Here is an 11,288-nt window from a genome sequence, read left to right on the forward strand (position 1 = left end):
TCTAGAAATTAAAGACCAAGTCTGGGGTTAGATTGTGCAGTGATTCAGTGTGCCACTCTTTCACCTGTTGAAATCTTGGATCAAATTCTGTTCTTAGTTAAAGCAGTGTAAATCCAGGGCATCGACATTGACTGAAGTGGAATTCCTTTGAATTTTCACTGCTGTGACTGAGAACAGAATCAGACCCCTTGTCTAAAAGTCTGTGTTTAGTTGCATGTGAAATGATTTTCCTGCTCATAACATAATCCCCTACTGATGTTTGTCCATTGCTAATAATCACCACATGTATTTGATACAATCCAACAAGGTTGCACTCTCCAGTCAAGACAGGCTCAAGATGAGTATAACTGGGGTGGTCTAGAACAGAAGTAAGGTGAAGTGGCACAGGCTATTATAGTGCGTCTCCCATACTATGCCTGGATCTAGAGGAACTAGTGCTCCCTGATATTTAAGATCATAATTCCACAAACAAAAAGAAATCAGATGCTGGCTTGTTTATAGATGTATACAGATCATTATTAGCAACCTGGCCTCATTTTAACCATGTAGAAAACATTCCATGTTTGAATTTGCCTGATTTAAAATGTTAGACTTTATTTCCAGGCTTTCTGCACCATCGATTCAATCCCACCAGCACTGCTATCACCACTAGTTGCAACAGAAACAGCTTCACTGTCAGCAAAATCCTCCTCCGATGGCTGTAATACCGCACTGCCTGAGGATGTGGAATGTTGATTGAAGCATGTTCTCTATGTGTCATGTGTCAAGGATGATATGTCAGTAAATCATCCTTGAATCTCCATATAAGCTGTTTTGGTAACACAAATAGTGGCCTAATTATTATTTTTTAATAACAACATTAATCACAGTGAGCTCATTTAGGATTAATGTAAAGTCAAAAGTGCCTACAGTGTACTTCAGGATGGAATGATGGGTCCAGTAAAACCAAAAGATTTCAAACACAGATTTGAAACTGAAGTGAACACACACTGGGCCAAATTCATCTCTGGCATAACTGAATTTCCATTTACTTTAGTTGAACTGCACGCATTTACCCTGCATTGAATTTTGCCTGATAAATTTGCTACAGCTGGATCAGTGGTGAGCTTGAGCCGGTTCGCACCGGATCGCGCGATCTGGTTGTTAAATTTAGCAGCCATTTTAGAACCGGTTGTTCCAGGACAACCAGTTCTATAAGGGCTGCTAAATTTAACAAAAGCTCCGGCCCAAGCTCTCCTGCTCCGCCCCCTTTCTCCTCTCCCTGCCCTGCTTCCCGCGAATCAGATGTTCGCGGGAAGCCTGAACAAGCAGCAGGCAGGCAGGCAGGCAGGTAAGCTGGGGAGGGGAAGTGCGGCTCTGCGGCGCGGCCTGGCTTGGCTCCTGCCCCGGGCTCCGTGGCGGGGGCTCCTGCCGCCCCAGGTTCTGGGCGGCGTGCGGCGGGGGCTCCTGCCGCCCCGGGTTCCGGGCGGCGTGCGGCGGGGCCTCCTGCTGGTCCGGGGTCCGGGCAGCGCGCGGCGGGGCCTCCTGCCGGTCCGGGGTCCGGGCGGCGCGGCGGGGCAGGGCAGAGCCTCCTGCCGGTCTGGGCGGCGCGGCGGGGCGCGGTGGGGCCTCCTGCCGGTCCGGGGTCCGGGCGGCGCGCGGCGGGGCCTCCTGCCGGTCCGGGCGGTGCGGCAGGGCAGGGCAGGGCCTCCTGCTGGTCCGGGTGGTGCGGCGGGGCGTGGCGGGGGCTCCTGCCGGTCCGGGGTCCGGGCGGCGCGCAGCGGGGCCTCCTGCCGGTCCGGGCGGCGCACGGCGGGGCCTCCTGCCGGTCCGGGGTCCAGGCGGCGCACGGCGGGGCGGGGCAGGGCCTCCTGCCGGTCCGGGCAGCACGGCGGGGTGCGGCGGGGGCTCCTACCGGTCCGGGGTCCGGGCGGGGCGGCGGGGCGCAGCGGGGGCTCGGCTCCTGCCCTGGCGTCCAGGCCCCAGCCCCAGCCCCAGCCCAGCTGGGCCCCCATCTCCAGGCAGCAAGGTAAGGGGAGCAAGGAGGGCGTGTTGGATAGACCCTGGATGGGGTAGGGGTCCTGGGGGCCATCGAGAATGAGAGGAGGGGTTGGGTGGGGCGGCAAGGGGCAGTTAGGGGACAGGGAAGGGGGGGATGGGTCAGGGGTCCCGGGGGGTGTGTGTCAAGGAACATGAGGGGTTGGATGGGGCATGACCCCCCCGGGGGGGGGAGGGAACCGGTTGTTAATATTTTGGCAGCTCATCACTGAGCTGGATGACTATTTGCAATTAATACTTTATTAGGCAAATCACACCCCTTTTGCAATTGTTTGTCAAATACTTTGTGTGAGCAAAATTTAACCCAGGGGTTGTCTCTGTGGACAGCTTACTGCAAGCATTCACAATGCATGTTGTGTGATTGCTCACCTATGGGTATGTCTACACTGGCAGAGTTACAGCACTGGCAGTTACAGCGCCGCTCAGAGAGTGCTGAAGGGAAACCACTGTTGTGTGTTCACATTGTCAGCTGCCTGCGCAATAGCATGTTCACACTTGCAGCACTTGCGGCGCTATTTGGAACATTGCACTCTGGGCAGCTATTCCATGAGCATCTCTTCCTCTTCTGCTGCTAAGAGTTGTGGGCAGGAGGAGGGGTTCACGGGGCATCCTGGGACCTGTCCCAATGTCCTGTGATGCATTGTTTCGCATCCCAGCAATCCCTGTGCTTCTGTCCGCATTTGACGCCATCTTTCAACGATTTGTGTACTGCGCGCTCTGCCCCTTCAGTCTGCAGGAATGAATCCCCCACTGTTGACCAATATGCGGCTCACTCTCACTAACACGTCACAAGTGGCTGTGGAGTTATTTCTTAAACTACAAAGGCTAGAGCAGTTCAACATTAATCTCCCCATGCATAGTAGCTACATCACGAGATGCTTGTGGCATTCACGGAGGTGCTGACCACAGTGGAATGCCACTTTTGGGCTCGGGAAACAAGCACTGAGTGGTGGGATCACATCGTCATGCACGTCTGGGATAACAAGCAGTGGCTGCAGAACTTTTGGATGAGGAAAGCCACATTCATGGGACTGTGTGATGAGCTCGCCCCAGCCCTGTGGTGCAAGGACACAAGAATAAAATCTGCCCTGCTGTTGGAGAAGCACATGGCAATTGCACTGTGGAAACTGGCTACTCTAGACTGCTTCTGATTGGTTGCTGGATTCGTGTTGACGGAAGTATTCAGGGCCATTAGCTGCATCCTGCTCCGAAAGACCATGACTGGACAACGTGCGTGACATTGTGAATGGCTTTGCACAAATGGGCTTCCCTAACTGCAGAGGGGTGATAGATGGCATGCATATTCCAATTCTGACACCAGACCACCTAGCCACTAAGTACATTAATCCAAAGGGGTATTTCTCAATGGTTCCCCAGGCATTGTGGATCACTGTGGGCATTTCATGGACATTAACGCAGGCTGGTCTGGAAAGGTGCATGACACATGCATCTTTTGGAACACTGGCCTGTTCAGGAAGCTGCAAGCAGGGACTTTCTTCCAGGACCAGAAGATCACCGTAGGGGAAGTCGAAATGCCTGTTGTGATCCTGGGAGACCCTCCCTAATCCTTAATACCATGGCGTATGAAGCCATACACGGGGCATCTTGACAGCCGCAAGGAATGGTTCAACAACAGGCTGAGCAAGTGCAGAATGACTGTTGAGTTTGCCTTTGGCTGTTTAAAGGCCGGCTGGCGCTGCCTATATGGGAGGCTGGATCTGGCCAATGACAATATTCCTATACTTATAGCCACGTGCTGTACGCTCCATAATATTTGTGAAGGGAAGGGTGAAAGCTTCACTCAAAGGAATTTATGGCCTGGGAATGACGGTTGGTCACCTGAGGGCAGGGCAGTAGAGTTCAAACCGATAACCAGAGATGCAAGAACAAGCATTGTGGGACATCTACTGGAGGCCAGTCGCAATGTTGTAACCTACCAGAGTGTCTACACTGGCACCGCAGTGCTGTAGCTCTGGCGCAGAAAGTTGTATGCCTCTCGTCGGGGTGGTTTTTTTACAGCACTGCAACTGCACCGTTTCTGCACACAAAATGGCTTGGCAGTCTGTACACCTCAGGAGTTACAGCGCAGAAAGCTGCTTTACTGCGCAGAAGCTTGCCAATGTAGACAAGGCCTAAATCATGTGGTATTATTTCTGTTCCATGATTGGATGAGTCCACAAAGAGTTTTCATGAAGGGCATGTGAACTTGTCTGGTGCCAATTCTCATGCCAATACCAATTCACATATGAATACATATTCATTGCAATTTGGCTTCCCAAGCACAAAACATGCTCACTGGAATGTCTGTAAATAAAAGGGGCTGAAGACACAAGCAAAGCACACTGTCATGTATATTTATGATTACTTTTGTTCCCTGGCCTCTATTTTTTCAGCTCTTTTTTCAAGCTAGGTTTGGAAAAATTAATGATCTATATATTTCCAGCGACTTTGCACTGAAAAAAGATATGTCAGTGCTTATTTTGTAACAAAAGAGGTGCCAGGGCTCAAGCAATTAGGTGCTAGGGCTCATGCAACTTTTTTACTTTCATAAATGATGTTGCAAGCCCAGAGGTGCTGGGGCTATGAACTGCCAAGCCAGAGCTGCCAGTGCTCAGTGCTGAAAAGTCCTTGGCACAAATTAAGCACTGCTTTTACTTCTATCAAAAACTTTTGAGGTGATTTTATCTGCCATCGTAGGTGTGAATCCGGAGGATTTCACAGCTGCCCATGGTTCTGAAGTGGTTAGCAAGAAACACTGACCCCTACTCTAGCACACTGCTACCTTCAGTAAAATGCTTATTGTGCCTTTGTTATGTTGCCAGACCTGCACGCTTAGCTCAGCCATATAATTGTGTCTATTTCAGCAAAGGCTCTTATCTCATAAATGGTGTGGAGATGCAATCGTTTATAATTCCTGTCTCTTTAAAGTGTATGTAATATGTTTAGTATTAACTTGGTATCTATGCTCTGAAATATTTATAAACAACTTGCTGGACGTCATTATTTGCAGCACAACATTTTCACCCTACATTTTCTTCCTGCTGGGTTTTGAGATCAGAGACAGATTGTGGTGGTCTTCTAGGGGATCCTGACATACAACAACAGAAATATGGATGGACTGTGTCCATCATTTGCCCCCAGCAGTTGTATGGTATACTCCTTCTCTAGCGTTGCAGCATGCAGCCGCAACCTGCTGCATGACAGCCTTATTACATTTTGCCTAGGACACCGGGTCAGAGAGTTGCTGTTTTTCAGTGTCAGACTGCACGCTGGTTATCTGTACAAAGCAGATGCATTAGCCTGCAGTTGCGGCAATCCACACACATCAGCAGGAAGGTGAATGCTAACATCTCACTTCAGCTTTATCCAGGCATTCCTGTGTGTATGTCTGTTTTCACAGCCTTGTAATTTAATAGAAAGTATGAGATGATGGCTCATCACCACTTTAAGCTGTGATGGGCTCATAAATGTGGCAGTCTAGGGAAATAAGTACACTGGTATTCCCATGGGAGGATCAACTTGGGCAATACCCTGTTCTTTTGGATCACTAAATTCAACTGATCATGTTAGGGGTGTCTACAACAGCCTTCCTCCCCCTCCCCCCTGGTCAAAATAATATTTTTCTTCTGTTACTACCACTGGTTCAGTGCCACCAGTGATAACAATGTGGGAAGCAAGAGCATAGACTGGACTTCAGGTAGCTGCTGGCATTTTTGGCAACATGTTGTCTCTGCTTGGAGCAGGTTTAAACAGCTCAGTCTGAGGAAGGGCAGCAGCTCACAGCATGTCGTCTGCACTAGTAGGAGGCAGCATGGTCCAGGGGACTAAGGCTATGCCTACACTGGCAACTTAACAACAAAACTTTTGTCTTTCAGAGGTGTTAAAAAAAAACAACAGCCCTGAAAGACAAGTTTTGCCATGACAAGTGCCAGTGTGAACAGCACGTTGTTGGCAGGAGCGCTCTCCTGCCGACAACATAAACCCGCTCATTGGGGGTAGAAGTTTTTTGTCAGCAGGAGAGCCGACAAACAGCGGCTATACTGCGTGACTTTTAGCAGCATGGCTGTGGCGACAGCCATGTCACTAAAAGCTGTGTAGTACAGACATAGCCTAAGTCTCAGGCGGACCTTGGTTCTATTACTGACCTGCTGTGTTACACTGAATGCAACACATCCCAGCCCTATGCCTCAGTTTCCCCATCTGTAAAATGGGTATAATGATGCTTACCTTCCTTTGTGAACTACTTTGAACTGTATGGATTGAAAGTTCTATATAAGGACCAAGTAGGTAGCTGTTCCCACTGGTGAAGCTGAAAGCATGGTAACAACAGCTAAACATTTTGGGGAAAAATTACTAATGTAGATTTATGTAGATCAGGGGTCGCCAACCTTTCAGAAGTGGTGTGCCGAGTCTTCATTTATTCACTCTAATTTAAGGTTTCGCGTGCCAGTAATACATCTGAACGTTTTTAGAAGGTCTCTTTCCAAAAGTCTATAATATATAACTATACTATTGTTGTATGTAAAGTAAATAAGGTTTTTAAATGTTTAAGAAGCTTCATTTAAAATTAAATTAAAATGCAGAGCCCCCCAGACCGGTGGCCAGGATCCAGGCAGTGTGCGTGTCACTGAAAATCAGCACGCGTGCCATAGGTTGCGTACCCCTGAAGTAGATCCATGAAACCATGAGCTTCCAAAATCAGATGTGTGCATAGACTGAAAAAAATAATCTTCATTTTAAGAGGAGTGAGCCAGTTCTAGGCATTTAAATGCCAGAATAAGCCAATCAAGCTCTAATTGGCACTCCCACAGTCATTACATTCTTTACATGCAGCTGAGTGTCACTCAGAGAAGGTGTTAATTGCTTTACAAAGATATCCAGGAAAATCAAAGAAATCATTTCCAAGCTGATATATTGATTAGTGGCGCAGGCGCTTGTGTAAGTGACAATGGGAATGAACTTTTGAAAGCTAGATATGAACCATGTAGCTGATTAACCACTCCAAGATGTAAACAGTAAAAGACATGTTCCACTGTAATCTCCACAACTGGAAGTGACTGGTTGTCCAAAATATTGTTTCTACTGCATCAAGTTCTGCTCTCTAGTGCACTGTAGCTCCTTACACCAGCACCTGCTCAGACCCAATGCAGAGAGGACCAGAGGCTGGGTTATTTTTATTTATTTTTGCAGCACTCCTGGGTAAGTCACAGAGAGCAACTAACATTTTTATTTTCAGCACAACTGGGCACATTGCACTTAGCGATTGCCCCAAATCAGAAGTGTATGAAACTTTTTTCCCTCCACCATTTTAATTTCCTTCAGCAATTTAGCACCTTTTTGCAACTCACACATATAGAACAACCAGGAACATTTCTTAACACCCTTTTGGCAAGACACATGGAGAGAACCGCTATAGTATTTTTTATTTTCAGTCCCTATGGCAAATCAGACTCAAAGTAAAGAGCACCCACCCCAAAACCAAAATACACTAAATTCTTTTAATTTCTTTTAGCAACCGACACCCTCAGGCAAGATGCAGGCAAAGAGCATGAAAATCGATGGTTTTTCTTGTCTTTTTGAACGGGACTACAAGGAAAAGTGAATTGAAAATGGTGCCATATCAAATTTTCAAAACAACATCATCTTTCATTCATTTATTTATTTATTTATTTTACAGGTATGTGCGTCCTTTAAAAACAGAGTTTGGGAACTGTCTTAAGGATCAGATAGCCACAGGATAAGCAGCAGCAAACTTCACTCTCTGCTCATAATGCATCTTCATGCATAGTCATTTAAAATTTGATTCCATCCCTACCACCAGAAACATTTTTGTTCTGAGTTAATTAAAGTCAGGGGAATTACACCAGGGATTAATTTGGCCCCACATAGCCAATATGGCCCCATATTTATTTTTAATTCTCAAGGCAACTGATTACTTGGCTGTGTAAAATGGTATACTACCGAGTCCGCTGCTTTATTCACCCATGGAGTACTCACTGTGCACTTGTAGTGTAGGAGAAGGGAATCAGCCCTCCATGGGCAAAAACTAGAAAAGACATAAGGACGTGCAGCTCCATCGGCAACTCTCCCCGCTAGGCTACAGATTCATACATTGAGTTTAAGGCCATCAGGGATCATCAGATCATCTAGTCTGATCTTCTGTATATCATAGGCCATCAGGGATGTGCGAAGGAATAAATATTTGGCTGCTTTTGGAGGGGCACACGGCTGAAGGAGCTGCCTAACCCCCTCCCCCGTGGCCAAAGGAGCTGCCTCTTCCTTCCCTCCTGCCCACCGTGGCTGGAGGAGCTGCCTCCCCCGACTGGAGGATCAGCCCTGGTGCTGGAGGAGCTTGCTCTCCCCACCCCGGCTCCAGAGGAGTTCTGTGCCCCCGCTGAGTGATTTATAATTGAATTTATCTGGCTTTAATTTCCAGCTACTGGTACTTGTTATGTCTTTCTCCATTAGATTAAAGAGTCCTTTAGTACCTGGTATTTTCTCCCTGTGAAGCTACTTCTGCTCTGTAATCCAATCACTTCTCAATCTTCTTTTTGATACCGACCTCTTTAAATCTCTCACCAAAAGGCATTTCTCCAGTCCTCAAATGATTTAATGGTTCTTTTCAGCACCATCGCCACATGTCCCATTGTGGGAAAGGCTCTGAACGTAAGCAATCTCATCAAGAGGCAGATAAAATTTTTGCCTCCCCAATGTGCAATGAACTTGGAGGTGGGATGGGAGATGGCTTCCACTCCAGAACCCAAAGCTATCCATGTTGAAGCCCTTTTTCTCTACACTTCTTCCTATCCCCACATGCCATCTATTGAGAAGTGCAGCTGCTTTGGAGCTGATAAGGCTTCCTGGGCTGGTGGCTGCTCTTAGACTTCTGCCAACATCCCTATGGGAGAATCCATGGTGTGGATGAGATGCTGTTGTGGAAAAACTAATTCAGCATTAACTTTGTTGTGCATTTGTGGGAAATATAGCACACCTTGCCAGCCTATCTCCACAGCCTTGGGGAGTGCTTTCCACAAGGTCCGGGGCCTGGAAGAACAACACTGTGGAAGTGTCTGACTTCTTCCTCTACCACCCAAAGAAGGAGATCCAGGTGTGTTTGTGGAGATCCATCTACATTCTTGAGGAACATTCAGGAGCAGTGATGTTAAGGAGTTTGTGACTTCTTTAGCCTGTCTTTGAGAGGTTGTCATCCGCACTGGGAGATATTGTGGCTAATCATGACCTTTTGAGTACATCCACACTGCAACTGTTGGTGCGATTTCTGGCTCAGGTAGACATACCCACGCTAGCTTTGATTGGGCTAGCACACTAAGGCCATGTCTTCCCTACATCAGCATAAAGCCACTGCTGTTAGTATATCGCTTGTGCATGTATATACTTGGTGCTGCACATACTCACCATGAGTGCTTGAGTCTATGCATGGTGTGATACACCATGGGTAGGCATCCCAGTGTACAACTCACCACTGTCCAGCACACTGTCTTTGGGACATTTTGGCAGTGCACTGTAGGACAGAAATGAGTCAGGCAGAGGTGACTGGGAGCAAGGGGTCAACTTTCCAGCATGAAATGGTTTCCATCCCATAATGTCACCTATATGCCAAAATTTTCATGCCTTTTTAAAAAAATCCCAGAAACTGGTGTCGCCCTCCTTGCTGCCTGCCATCTCTGACAGAAGATATGACTATTGTCACAAGCATCGCAGGCATGTGATGCAGGGCCGGCTTTAGGCCAATTCACCCGATTCCCTGGAATAGGGCCCCGTGCCTTAGGCGCCTTTTAAATTTTTTTTAGGGTTTTCGGCAGCCCCGCTCCCCTGGCCAGAGCGCCGGCCGGAGTGCGGCAAGCCTGCGGCCCCGCTCTCCCAGCTGGACCTCCGGCTGGAGCGCGGCAGCCCCATGGCCTCGCGACCCCGGCTGGACCTCCGGCCGGAGCGCAGCAGCCCCACGGCCCCGTGATCCCACCCGGAGCGCGGCAAGCCTCTCGGCCGGCAATCGAAGGGCTGCTGAAGACTGGGAGCACCGCCCGGTGAGTACAAGCCCCACCCCCAGGAATTGGGCCCCGCACTTGCTAAAGCTGGTCCTGATGTGATGCATGATCCTCCAGTATTTGCAGAGCTGTAAGAGGAACCGAATTAACAGGGAATGTGACAGTTGCTTGGAGGAGGGATTGCTTAGGCACATAGTAAGACCCAATTCAGGGTTGTTGGTGGTATTCACAGAGTAGGTTGAGCACCGCTTTGGACCTGAGTAATGAGCACTGGTGGGATCACATCATAATCCAAGCTTGGGGTGCTGAGCTGTGGCTGCAGAACTTGGATCTGTGTGCTGAGCTCATTCTGCCCTCTACCTCAGGGACACCTGAATGAGAGCTGCTGACAGTGGAGAAGCAAGTGGCAATTGCATTGTGGAAACTTGCAACGCTGGATTGCTGTTGGTCAGTGGGAAATCATTTTGGATTTGGAAAATCCACTGTGGGGGCAATTGTCATGCAAGTGTGCATGGCCATTAATCATCTCCTGCTACACAGGACTGACTCTCGGCAATGTGCAGGACATAGTGGATGGATTTTTAGCAGTGGAGATCCCGAACTGCACTGGAGCAACAGACAGCAGCCATATCGCTATTTTGGCACCAGACCACCTTGCCACAGAGTACATCAACAGAAAGGCTGTTTTTCTATGGTTATGCAAGTGTTGGTGGATCACCCCAGGGACACTTCAGAGACAGGGAAGGTGCATGATGCTCACATCTTTAAGAACACAGGACTGTTCAGAAAGCTACAAGCAAGGTCTTTCTTTCCCGACTGGCATATTAACATTGGCACGTTGAAATGTTGATAGTGATCTTGAGATGGTGGTGATTTAACTAATATTTTGCTGCTGAGGATAACAAAGACAGAGAGAGCACATCTGCTGCTGGTGTCCCGAAGCAACCTGGGCCCATATGCTGCTAGCCTGTCTACTGCTGAAGTTTATCGCTGACTGGTGTGGGAAAGTGTTCTGCAGCAGCAGAAGAAATAAGGCTGCCATCCCTAAAAACCTTTGGGAGAGGATTGTTGAGTACCTGCATGAAAGTTTCATTGAGATCTCTCAGGAAGATTCAAGGAACATCCCTGTTTATCCAAACAAAGTGCTCCACCTGCCACACGCTTCCTAATTCTAGAGGCATGTGACGGGGTGTATCAGCCCCGCACTGGTACAGGTAGGGTTAACCCTTCTCTCTTAGCCAAGGA

The sequence above is a fragment of the Mauremys mutica genome, chromosome 2 (genome assembly GCF_020497125.1).
Source record: "Mauremys mutica isolate MM-2020 ecotype Southern chromosome 2, ASM2049712v1, whole genome shotgun sequence".
Lineage (NCBI taxonomy): Eukaryota > Metazoa > Chordata > Testudines > Geoemydidae > Mauremys > Mauremys mutica.